This window comes from Marmota monax, unplaced genomic scaffold (genome assembly GCF_021218885.2).
Source record: "Marmota monax isolate L192 unplaced genomic scaffold, Marmota_monax_Labrador192_F-V1.1 WCK01_AAM20220418_F8-fsc00706, whole genome shotgun sequence".
NCBI classification, from domain to species: domain Eukaryota; kingdom Metazoa; phylum Chordata; class Mammalia; order Rodentia; family Sciuridae; genus Marmota; species Marmota monax.
The window spans coordinates 148,729-161,565 of NW_026694665.1; the positions used below are offsets into that span (position 1 = coordinate 148,729).

At 42.5% G+C, this 12,837-nt stretch overlaps 1 long non-coding RNA gene across 5 annotated transcripts in view; it reads right to left on the minus strand.

Annotated features, from left to right (window-relative positions):
• Nucleotides 1–12,575, minus strand: part of LOC124078507 (uncharacterized) — a 68,894-nt gene extending 56,319 nt beyond the window's left edge. For 3 of the 5 annotated variants that reach the window (XR_006846936.2, XR_006846934.2, XR_009224789.1), the window contains exons 1-2: nt 11,695–12,575; nt 10,889–10,963 (exon numbers count right to left, since the gene is read on the minus strand). This is a non-coding gene — a long non-coding RNA (uncharacterized LOC124078507). The remainder of the gene's footprint in view (nt 1–10,888; nt 10,964–11,694) is intronic. The other 2 variants (XR_006846935.2, XR_009224790.1) reach the window with 1 other exon arrangement.
• Between the last annotated feature and the right edge of the window lie 262 nt (nt 12,576–12,837).

Here is a 12,837-nt window from a genome sequence, read left to right on the forward strand (position 1 = left end):
ATGGCGAGTCTGTGTCCTGCTCTCCCTTTCTGTCTGGACCACGTCCACATCATCTTTATTGGCTGTTCCACCTACTGGTCTCCATTGTTCCAGAACTGGTGCTGGAAACCACAGAGAAATTGATAGCTGATTCATGGACTCTGCCCTCAAGGAATTCATCATGAAGCAGGAGAGACAGAAAATAAATCAGTGAGCATTCAACACTTTGGTAAGTGCTTAATTAAAGTTAGCTATTAAGTTCTACATGAATACAAATGAATAATGAGCATCAGGAAGACCTGACATTTTCTCTGGACCTTAAACATCAGTGGTAGGTCACTATGTAGAGAGAAAGGCAGAAGGGAGTCCAAGAAAGAATATCTGTGGAAGCATGGATGGATATAGATTCACTCCATGAATGAACGGCATGCCTCGGTGTAAAGGAACGGAGGGCAAGTAATGGCTAAAAACAGGAGCAGAAGGCCAAATGTGGTTGTGAAGGCTCTTCTTGTGCAGGTTGAGGGGTCTGGATTTATTTTATTGCAAATGAGACTTAGAAGAGGTTTTTCGAGCAGGAGTAAGATGGATTGACGGCATTATGGGCCCAATTAGATGAATGTGTGAGAGAGGGAGCTATGCCAATAATGCCTCCAAATTGTAGCTTGCACAATTTAGTGTGGAGCATATCGATAGAAAAGCAAGAGAAGAGATGGAATGGGTATTTCTGCTGACGAATGCATAAATCAGTAAGAGCAAAGATATGGGAACACCAAGAGATGAAAAGAACCCAAAGAAGGGCCACAGAATCGAAATCTAACTGGGAGAAGAGTAGGAGAGATCAGGGCCATCCATGGAAGCTCAAGAAAATGTGCATTAATAGTCACATGGTCCATAAATGTTGAATAGGTAGAGGCTTGAAGATGGAGGACCATAGAAGCCTTTGGCAACCATAGGAAGTTCAGTTTCAGAAGAGAGGTAGAAAGAGAAAGTTGGATGGTTGTACAGAGATTCCAAGTGGAGGTGAGGACATAGAACAGTGGTTCTCAGCCATGACTGCTTCCTAGAATCTCTTGGGAAACTTTCGAAGATGCCAATACTTAGGTCCCAAACTCACAGACTCTGGCTTAATTGTCCTGGAACAAGGAATAATACTGGGAATTTTTTTGAGAGAGAGAGAGAGAGAGAGAGAGAGAGAGAGAGAGAGAGAGAGAGAGAATTTTAATATTTATTTTTTAGTTTTCGGCGGACACAACATCTTTGTTTGTATGTGGTGCTGAGGATGGAACCCGGGCCTCAGGCATGCCAGGCGAGCGTGCTACCGCTTGAGCCACATCCCCAGCCCAATCCTGGGAATTTTTTAAAGCTCCATCATATGAATCCACCAAATCCAGATAGCAAAGGTCAAGGACCACTAGGCAAGAACAGATACCAACTACATGGGCAATGATAAACAGAAGGACATACAGGGAAGATCTTGAAAGGGGAGCAAAGTAGAAAGAAATAGTAAATCCTTATCTTAGAGATATTACCAATTTGCTTCTAGATCACGGTAGTAGTCTGACAACAAAACCAGTCACATGACATTGGTTTCCCAGTAGCTATGTTCATAATATGCCACAGTCTAGTTTGTGAAAAATAGTGTTATATCTTCAAAAGCAACGTGCATACCTTGATTACAAATGCATTATTGCTAAAAAATGTTAATAATTTTCTTAGCTGGTGGAAAAAATTGTCCCATGAGGGGTGACCACAGACTTTCGATTTGTATATGGCATAACTATGTGGAGTGCCATAAAGAAAAGCACAATATATGTAACAAGGTGTGCCTAAAAGAAATGAGAGCATAATTGTACATATGAGAAATATCTGGAGAAAGGGGAAGACGGTAGAGATGCAAGAGAATCAACTGAATTTTTCCTGGAGAAGAAAACAGGAAAGAGAGTCAGTAGATCTCAGGCATCAAGAGAGGCTAACTCTGGTGATGAGTAATAAGCTCTCCAGATAGAATCATGAAGGAAGTACAGACAGGTAAAAATGTAGACAGATTTAGAAGTAATTAGAAGAGGCACAGTTGGAAAAAAAAATTACATCTGACGGTCTCTCTTTTCTCCTGAGCTGGGCATGAGCTGGGAATGAAGAGGGTTGAGTGGGGCAAGTGTAGGTCAGGCCGAGAGAGAGTGAAAGGCAACCAGAGATAATTAAAAGATGACTGAGTGGCACTGTTGGTCCAGCTGAGGCTGGGAAGCTTATAAATTGCTAATGGAACCAATTCAGCGTGGTTATGCGATTTTTCTCCAGCATGGTCCAGCAGCTTCAGGGCAGAGGGTGGTGAAGACAAGCACCCGGGACTGACACAGCATTGAGATGGAAGGGAGACAGGGAGATGAGAAGGATAAGGGCAGGCATGAGAAGCCCTTGGAGGGATAGGTGATTAAATCTAGCCTAAGAAAGAGGAAGGGCAAGGCCAAAATCAGATGCCAATTACATTACAGAACACATTCAAGTATAACCTTTGGATTAAGCTGGGTTCTCCAGTGGAACAGAATCCATAGGGCATACTGAGGCATGATTTATTTAAAAAAAAAAATTAGCTCTCACAGTTAAGGAGGGTGAGAAATCCCACAAGATGCTGTCTTTAAGCTAAGGACAGAGGAAAACCACTGGTATACAATCCAGTTCAAGTGCCAGGAGTGCTGGTGGCATGAGTCCTAGTTCAAGAGCAGTCGAAGATGGATGTTCCGGCTCAAGGAGTCAGACAGAAAGCAAGCCAGAGAATTCAACCTCCTACTTTCTGTTCCTCTTGGGCCCACCCCAGATTGGATGCTGCCTAATCACATTGCAAAGGGCAATTTGCTTAACTCAGTTCAATTCAAATGTCAATCTTTTGCAGAAACATCCTCACAGACACACCCAGAAATCGTGTTTAAATCGATATTTTGGGCATCCCTGGGTCCTGTCAAGTTGACACATAAAATTAACCACCACGGTCCACCATCAAGGTCTTACTGTGCTTTGGTGTGTGGGTACCAAGCATTACGCCAAAACTCTTCTGGGTCTGATCTCATGTAATCCTCCCTCACTTTACAGAGGAGTAAGTATGGTTTGGAGAAGTGAAATAACGATGGACATCTCTGACTCCATGAAGATCCAGGAATGTCTAGTTGCACAGGGTTGCAGAGCCACATTTCTAAGTATATGGTTTTGTAGGTTGAGTTATCCCAAATGATGACTAAGGTAGAAGAGGCGGCAGAGGGAGTGGACCAGTAAAGTGAATGAAAATTGAGTCATTGAAACCAAGGAAATCCGAGCAATCTTGCTGGTCAAGGGGATGGTTCCTCAACAAAGATGCTGAATTAGGCTATAGAGCCAGTAGGCAGGGGACCTCCTCACAAAGGAAATTTGACTTCCTTGAAGGGATCACATGAAGAAGAACCAGCCGGGGGTCAACTGGAAAAGAAATGTTTAACGGCCGTGGAGACTCTGAAACTAGGCAAGAGGTGGCATCTCATAACCTAATCGTTTCACCTCTGACCACTCTTTCATTGTCTCACACATGAACTTTCGAGGGACACCTCATATCTAAACCACAGCACTACTAGAGCTGAGTCATGTCTGCAGAGAGCTCCCACGTGACAGACCTTATATCCTCAGCCTCCAGTCCCTCCAGAAGTCAAGCTGATCCAGCGTCCTCAAGGATCCCAGGAAAACAAAAGCAGATGTGTCGGGGTCCCCAACACTGATTTATGGCATTCACCATAAATCACATTATTAGCATAAATTATCTGGCATGGTCTAAAGTCCCAGATATTTCGAAGTTTCCCCCCATCAAGATTGTTGTGATGTGAATTGCTAAATATAATCAATAAGAGTGTAAGTTATAGGTTATAGATTAGTTAATATATATATATATATATATATATATATATATATATATATATATATATATATATATATAAGATTTTGATAAGTGAGATAAGACAATTATAAAGCAAGAACTGTCATAAACAGGCCTAAGACTGTATTTTGCTACCTTCTATTAAAAAAAAAAAACTGTTATAATAACTGTCTCTGAGAAACTGAAATGAAAGCTGTTTTCTTATAATATATTGCTTTCTGTACTTTGTACCCCACAAAATGTACTCAATTCGTGATATGGTGGTCTTGGTGACCCAAGAGTTTGAAGTAGATTCTCGCCCCCACCAACCACCTACTCAAACTCAGGATATGGTTGTCTAACACCTGCTCAAACCCAAGATGCGATTGTCTTAAGTTGCTGTGCTAATTGCTGTCTTAGCTTCTGTGATTGGCTTGCTTGCATGTGCTAAGGAAAGTCCCTGATCTGTGGTTTTTGTCCTTAAATTCCAAGACACAGACCAGGAAGTTGCTGTTCTCAAGAGCTTCAGCCTCTATGGATGGGTGACCGTCCTTGGCCATAAAATAAATAAAACTCTCTTTGATTTGAATTTGGACTTAGAGTGTTTTCTGAAGCGGCTCCCTATAACAAAGAGTAAGTCATTTCTTTGCGATTTTCAGGGTCTGAGCACTGAGATCGTCTTTTGGTCTAGAGTTCAGAACTTCCCAGTTCCAAACAGCAGGCTGATGAGAGAGCCATCAGGAAGCTGCTGGTAAGCTTTGGTCTGTTTGTAGTGAGTTTTCTGGACAGAACTGACATCTCCATCCTTTTGTACTAGGAGGGGATAGTAAGCAAGAGTGATCGCATTCTCCTAGGCACACAGGCTTAATTAGACTTGAACTAAAGATGGAGAGACGAAGACAGAGAGCGAGATGATGGAGGGTATATATTTTTTCAAGGGAACATTTCTGTCACTTGTATTTTGTCACTGATATGCCTTTTGAGTAGGGAAGAAAGTAAATGGTTCTTTTTACCTAGTATTTTAGACCACAGACAACACTCAATTTGTCCTCTCCAAGCTACAGCCCACTCTAAGATTTGTCAGTGCTTCCTGTTTTATGATCCACAACGGGTAAACTCTCTTGTGAAGGTATACTCGATCACAGAGCTAAACCAGGAGAGTTTTGCCCAATTATTCCTTTACTCCTCCTTCCCATGGATCAATGGTGAGGTCATTCTATTCCAATGCTCCTTGGGGAAGGTTGTGACATATGTAAAAGAGAGAGAAATCCATGCTCAGCTTTCCGGTTTCAAAATCAACATTGGAGCCCATAACAGAGGCAAAATTTTGGGAGACTGTAGTTCCAAAGCAGAACCCAGAGAGACCCCAAGTAGAGTTTATTTCAAAAAAGTGGGCAAAAAGAATTCCATGATCTGTTGGAGCCAGTTTTCACTACTACTCATATTAGATTAAAATCCCTAAAAGGGGAGATGAAAGGGGAAACTATGAGCAGTCCTGAGAGGGTCCTCTGTGTTCTGATCCTCTGAGGTTTGGGCCCAGAGGGATAAGAGAGCATAAATCCAAAAGTAGAAGGAACCAGAGCTTGCCAGCTGAGCAGGGTTTAGGAAAGTGAACAAGGTCTTGGAGTTCTCCACCTCCACCCCATCTGGAGCCACAAAAATAGAGAAATTGGCTTCAAGGGTCCAGATAAATGGGCCTGGCCTCTCATTCCCTATGGGCAAGGTAAGGAGCCAAATGTTTCCCATTTAATCTTCAGGACTGATGAGGCTTGATATCCCCTGGTCACCTCGTGGAGGTTCAGAGTAACTTTTATCACAACCACTAGGAAAAAGATGAAGCCTTAGACATCCCCAAGGAGAGCAGGAAGAATGGGCAGTGACCGATGGAACCAATGGCAGTAAGGCCCCCAGTGGTAGATACAGAAGAGAGGACATGATGGCCAAGAACCAGCTGCCACTCCCGATGGCTTGTCAGTGCCCAAGTCGCCTGGAAATTGGGGGCAATCATAAAATAAAAAGAAAAGGGAGACACTGACTTGGTTGTATTTGCCCTGAAATGATACTATCTGTTCAGTGGCATCGTGCTGAAGAGAGAAAACAAATTCTATGGTGGAAATATTATAGAATTGTCCTTTATTTTGCAAACTTGAGTCTGAGGTCTGCGAATTGGGCAAAACTTGCCATATTTTAAATTCCTGAAAGTTTGGGGATCTGTGGTAGCCGCAGAAGCAGGAGAATTATGTCATACTGCTCATATAAATATGAGCAGTATTTTTTCCGAATCGAAACTTGAGAGACATCATTTTGACTCTGGAACAGAGATGCAAGAGGCACTACCCCAATAATGTGTGCCCGGCTAGGACATCTTCTTTCCATATCCACAGGCAACAAGTATGATGACCATACATTTCAAAAGGGAGGATGAATGAACAGCTTCGAGATGGAAGAAGTTGTCTTGGAGACATAGACTAGACCTCAAAATGTTGGGATGTCTGGGAAAATTCATGGATGAAATCCAGATTCCTTGATATGAGTGACCAGCCCCTAGAGATTTCCTTCTTAACAGCACTCAAGTCCTGATGAGCTTTGGCAAGCCTCTCACCATGCATGCCCTGTTCTCTTGCCCTGAGCCTTTGCACAAGTTTTTTTTGGTTTGGGGTTTTTTTTTTTTTTTTTTTGGTTTTTGTCTGTTTGCCTGTTTTGGTTTTGATTTCATGCTGGGGCTCCAACCCAGGGCCTCCTGCATGCTAGACAAGCACTGGACCACAGAGCTATGCACCCGGTCTTTCACAGATTATTACCTCTGGCCAAATTATGGAAGGTAATCCTGCCTGTCCCCATCCTTGTCAACCTTGCTACTCTTCTTTTAATCTTTCAATGGGAACTTAACCATCTTGTCTTATTCAGTTTGGGCTGTTTTACCAAAATGGCAGACACTGGGTAGCTTATGAACAATAGACACTTATTTCTCAAAGTTTTGGAGACAGAGAAATCTGATGTCAAGGCATCCATGGATTCAATGTCTGCAAGAGCCCCTTTTCTGGCTCATGGACATGCCATCTGTTTCTTTCCTCACATAGTAGGGATAAGGGTCACCTTTACTCCTACTACATGGTCTCTTTCGTAAGGGCACTGATCCTGTTCATGAGGACTCCACCCTTACAACCTAATCCTCTTCTAAAGGCCCCACCTCTTAAGGCATTGAGGATTAAGACTTCAACATATGGATTGGAGGAGAGCACAAACCTACAGACCATAGCACTCTTCCAGAAAAGAGTCCCCAATTTCCCCCAGATAGTTTCATTGCCCTTTCCATGAACTCCCATGGCATCTGAAGTCCTCACTGGTTTTAGCAGCACTTACCACACTGTGTTCAATTGTCTGATTACTTTCACATCTCCTCCCCTGGACCAGCAGCTACATGAAGACCACAGGCACATCGTCTTGACCATTGTTGTAACCCCAGAGCCTACTGCAGTGCCTAGTAAGCAGAAGGTGCTCCATAAATGCCTGTCACCTCAATAGGTTTAATGACTCATGGGGAAGGAGAAACTTTGATGTGGACTATTTTAGAAAAATCAGTGCTGTTCAACTCACCTCCCTAAGGGAAGTGTCCCCAAGCAAATAGACATCAGTCAGAGAATTGTAGCCAAAGAATTTTTCTTCCCTTGTTCCCCAGGGGAAATTACTGCTTTGAGCAGCAATGTTATAGCCTGACACTTGGAGAGAGAGAGAGAGAGAGAAATCCCCTCGAGCTCTCAAATCAACAAATGAGCAGACCACTCTCTCTTGAGGGTCTGGTGGTACCAATTCCAGAGGGCAGAACCTCAGTTCCCCATGCTCAAGACTATTATCAGAGTCTGGGCTCTGGAGATTGACTGTGTGGACCACCTCTGAGAATTCCCTGGGTGTTCAGGGGTTCTTATCTTGAGAATTCCCTGAATAGAAAGATTCACTGGGTACCTTCTCAAAGGGAGGGTTTGTGCCAGGCATTTCCACATAAGGATCTGATTGAATCTTCAGAACAAAAAAAAAAAAAATTGAGAGATAAAACATTACTCCTCAGATTTATAGAGGTGAACACCAAGGCTCAGAGAGGTTAAATAACTCGTTGGTGGTCACAGCTAGTCAGAAGCTGAGTTGTTCTCGAGAAAAAATATCTTCTGTCATGTAACTGTTCAGTTTTTTACAATTGCTATGGCAAAAATAATGTAATATTTCACTACCTGTTTCCAAAAGCTCTGGGTGATATCTCTCTCTCTCTCTCTCTCTCTCTCTCTCTCTCTCTCTCTCTCTCTCTCTCACACACACACACACACACACACACACACACACACACAGAGTCCATCAGGTGATAATTGGTGTTGCTACAGAACAAAAGAAAAAAAAAAGAAAGGGAACTGTAAAATTCTCCACTCTCCTGGGAAAGAATCAGGCATTTTCTACTTTGATAATCATGGTATTCTCAAGCAGAAGATAAGGATTTAAGCAATTGTTTTCCATGCTTCCGATTTAAGTTTAAAATTTCCAAGAAGAGCAGAATGTATCAGTTAGGTCCTTCCTTTTTTTTCCCCTCCCAGAGATTATGTAAGTTGTTTACTCTCACAAATAACCAGAAAGAGCTTGGGTGCTATTCAGTGACCTGCATATCAATATGCCATGTAGTGATTAATTGTTCACATTATATTCTGCACACACCCTCAAATCTTCCTCTATCTCAATTAGATGGGTCAACTTACAAATTTCAATGCCCATAAGTAGCAGATCCATCATAAAAGATAGGGTCCCAATGAGTGGACTCAATGTCTGTAGTGTCTCAGAGCATGCACCCTGTTTAGAACTGGTGCCATTATTGAATTCTAGTCAATGGCAGCCATGCAACATCTCAGAGTCTATGTGGCTGAATCTTCTGTGTTAAAAAAAAATCAACTAAAACTGGGAATTTGCATTAAATTTCCCAATTTGGAAAAAACTGTGTGAGTTAAACAGCCTATACCTGTGGGTAATTTTCTATCCAGTCTGATTGTCATATCACTGTCTGCAACAGATTTTAGGACCCAGGTCTTCAGTGAGATCATCAGGCAGCTGAACAGTATAGCCCATTAGTCCATGACCTAAGAGCCAAGAGCCCTGAGCAGGCAATGACGGGCAGCCACAGGGACCCCACAACTGTTGAAGTCTTGAACATCCAGCCAAAGAAGTAAAGAACTATCCTCCCTGTAAGAAAACAACAAGACTCCTAAGTCTGTATGGTCTCAATTTTAACATTTTTGGTAGTTGCTGTAGACAGAGCATCTTCTCAGACTCAAGCAAACACAGCTTTTGAGAACATGTTATAACACCTTTTATCTCAGCTATGGGTAAGGTGAGCTGCAAACACAACTATTTACAATCGCAGGTACAGAGGTACACCTAGATGCTTGATACAATTCAGAGGGAATCTGACCAAGAGATTAACTACATTTCCAAAAGGAGTGTGGTGTTAGAAGAGGCCAGGTCAACAGAAAAACTCATCTCCCAAGTCATCTTTTGGTTATTTGGTGAGAATACAGTAGGGACGTTCCTGTGTCAAGTTGGAGGTATACCAGTGAACCACACGAATTATGTCCTTCAACAGAAAGGAAGAGGCAGCCCCTGAGATCTACATTGTCCTGGGAAGATCACCCTTCACCCAGAATTGTCTTTCTGGGAGCAGGAATCCCTAAACTCCTTCATTACCTGCTTCTCATGCCTTACACCTCTGAACATTCCCTACTCGCAACTCCCCAAGTACCCCCATTGAGTCCTCTATAATTTGTGGTCCACTACCTATAAGACTCCCGTATCGTCAATTGCATTATGAAATATTTCCTTTCCCTTTCTGTCCTAACACAGTAAGAAGCCCATTGAGAACAAAATCTTAATTTAAAAATAATAGCAAAATATAACATAAAATAAATAGCAAATACTTCTAAGCCCACTAATATGCTAGGCCTGTTCCAAACACCACAACACCTGTATGAATTTCCTTAATCTTCATTAAAAATTGCTTAATTGAGCACATTACCATATCATTTCCTTATTTTCTTTGGGTGCTAAGGATTAAACCCAGGACCTTGGGCACACTCTACTACTGAGGTACCCCCCTGGCCCTTACCTTCCCATTTTTCTGATTAAAGAAAATGAAATATAGAAAAGTTGATTAATGAGCCCAAAGTTACAGAGTTAAAAAGTAGTGGATCAGGAACACAGGACTTGAATCCAGGTTGGACTCCAAATCCTATGTGTGTAGCCACTGTGATAGATTGTGGTGCAGAAGAATCCATGGTGACTGAGGAGACCACTTGAAGAAGTAGAAACATCACAGCAACAGGGAGGAAGTCTTAGAGGGGTCCATGTGTTCCTAGGACCAGTCCCTAAGAAAATCCCCAAACTCCCCTAAAGACATAGCTTCCCCTACCATCGTTTCAAGAGGTAGCTCTTCTCTTCATTCCCATACCCCTCATTCACCGCCCTTCAGATGAGGGATGGCTCCTGCTTGCCCATTCTGAGTCTTTCTCACCACTGGCTCCCAACACTTTGGGCTTCCACCATCATGCTGCCTGACCCAACAACCTACCATCTCTCTTGTTATAGTCATCCACAGAGCCCCCTCCAAGATTATCCCCTCATCACTACAGAATTCTAGCACCTGAATGAATCATTGCCACCCTCTCCAGTTACTGCCTCTGTTACAACTCACAGTACTTCTGCTTTCCTAGAGAAATCCCTGCTAAGCCCAGCATCTCAATTCCATGATCTCTTCTCTTCCGTGATGTTTCTTCCTCTACCCTAACTCAGCCACTCTACCCCAAAGCCATATCCTAGACCTTTTTATGCAAGTAATTACACCCCCTCCATTATCTCAATTCTAAGCGTTCTATTTTCAAACGACCTCATCTTCAGTTTTCCAATTCTAAAAACCATTGACACCTCCATAAGCTAATTCCATGATTGCACCACCTTTTATCAGACCCTCAACTCTGCCTAGCCTCGTTCTTTTTCTTTCGTGTTTACCTTCAGGTGTGGATTATCATCACCACTCCCCATCATATACTCCAATTCCTTTCCTCGTCTCTTCCCAAGATTCATCTGGAGGGGGAAAAAGAAAAACCCTTATTAAATCTTGCCATTCCAAATGTTCATCCAAACAACTGAATTTGGTAGGAGAAAAAAGAAAACACACAAGAATATTCACTGGCTTTTCTTCAAATGCATTATGACCTACCACAAGTGGGCCCAGATACTATCTGCCAATTCTATTACATTTTCCAAATCCTGCATTCTTCCAATTTTATGGTCTAATTCAAAAGGGCAGGGGGGTCCAATCAAAGGACTAAATTATCATTGTATAACTTCTTGTCTTTCCCTCTCTTTGCTCTCAGCTAAGAAAATAGAAACCCCCAGAAGAAAATTCCACAGTGTCTCACCAACCCATCTACCAACCTCAGAGCATGTGTTCCCTATACTCTTCCTTCTCACCCAATCCACAGATGAACTGAAAGTCTCCTCTCTTCAGCCGGTCATCTTCTTGAACTCTGGGTTCACATTCATTTTTTCAATACCAAGGTCATTGACCAATCAGTCTCTCCCATTCCTGCATCATCAAAGTTTCCCTCTCTTATCCACCTTTCCCGTCAAATACAGAGTCCCAGTCTATTTCAACCCCAGCCCCACTCCATTTCTCTGCTTTAATCCTTGCAAAAGTAGAATTATCTCAAAAGTGGAATGATCTCCATTTTCTTGTCTCCCTTCTTCTGTTTTACCCAGTCCTTCCATCCTATGTCACCCACTACCTCACTAAAATATCTCATAAATGGCACCTTATATAGGACACACTTTATGAGACCCAACACATGGAGTTTCATCTTGTTGGATGGAAGATGGATGACAAGATGGATGGAGAGATGCAAGGATGGATGGTGGAATGGATCGATGGCCAACCAGGAATACGTCAGAAGATCAGCTGGTTCCCTGGATTCCTTTCCATGCCCTATGGAACCAGAAGAAAAACTCAGGAAGGATCTATTTCAGCCTGATGATCAAATTCCCTGTTCTAAGACCTTGGAGTGAGTGAATACTAGGAAAAAGAAATTTCCACAAACACCCTTGCCAACCAGCATCATGCAGGCTTTTCTTGAACCATGTGTTTTACTTTGAGTTTCCCATTATGGACTCATTTTAAAAAGTAGCTCATTATGCCATAAATCATTATCCCTGCCTTGATGAATAAGTGTTCAGGGGGCTCTTTCTCTGCTAGAGAGGTTGGTATGCCTGTTAGATCCTCTCATTTAATCCTGCCTCTTCACATCTCCTAAAACAGGAATGTATTATCTCTCTTTACAAATTAGCACTCACAAAAGACAAGTAACTTACCTAAGGTCGCAGCTAAAAATTGGTAGAAGCAAGATTCACACCCAAAGCTGACCAACCCTTGCTCATTCCAGACCACCACATTATTTGCCCAATAATTTCCATCTCTATGCTCAGTGCTGTGTCTGATGTATCAGATGTATTATCTCAGTGATTTAATTTTCCTATCAGCTCTTAGCCATTTTCCCAGATGAGAAAACCCCTAGTCTCTGAGAGGTTAAGTTACCTACTCAAAGTCACATGCAAGCAAATGGCACGGGTACACTTAATCCAGGGCTGCCTGCAATGTCAAACTTATTCGTTTTATAGAAGAACCTGGGGAACAAATAGAGGTCAAAAAAGATAAAGTGAAAAGTTCAAGGTCAACGTTACTTACCAGTGAGAAAAGTGGGACTTGAATCAAAGTTGCCAACCTCTCAACAGCACTGCCCCCATTATTTAAGAAGTGTGCACTGTGGCTAGCCCCCGCCTTTCCACATTGAGTGGAAAGCAATTAACCGACGGACTTCCTTTTTTGATACTGTTAGGGGATGGGCCAAGTTCTTGGTGAGCAACCAACCCTTGGCCTGTGTTTCCCCAGGACTCAGACCAAG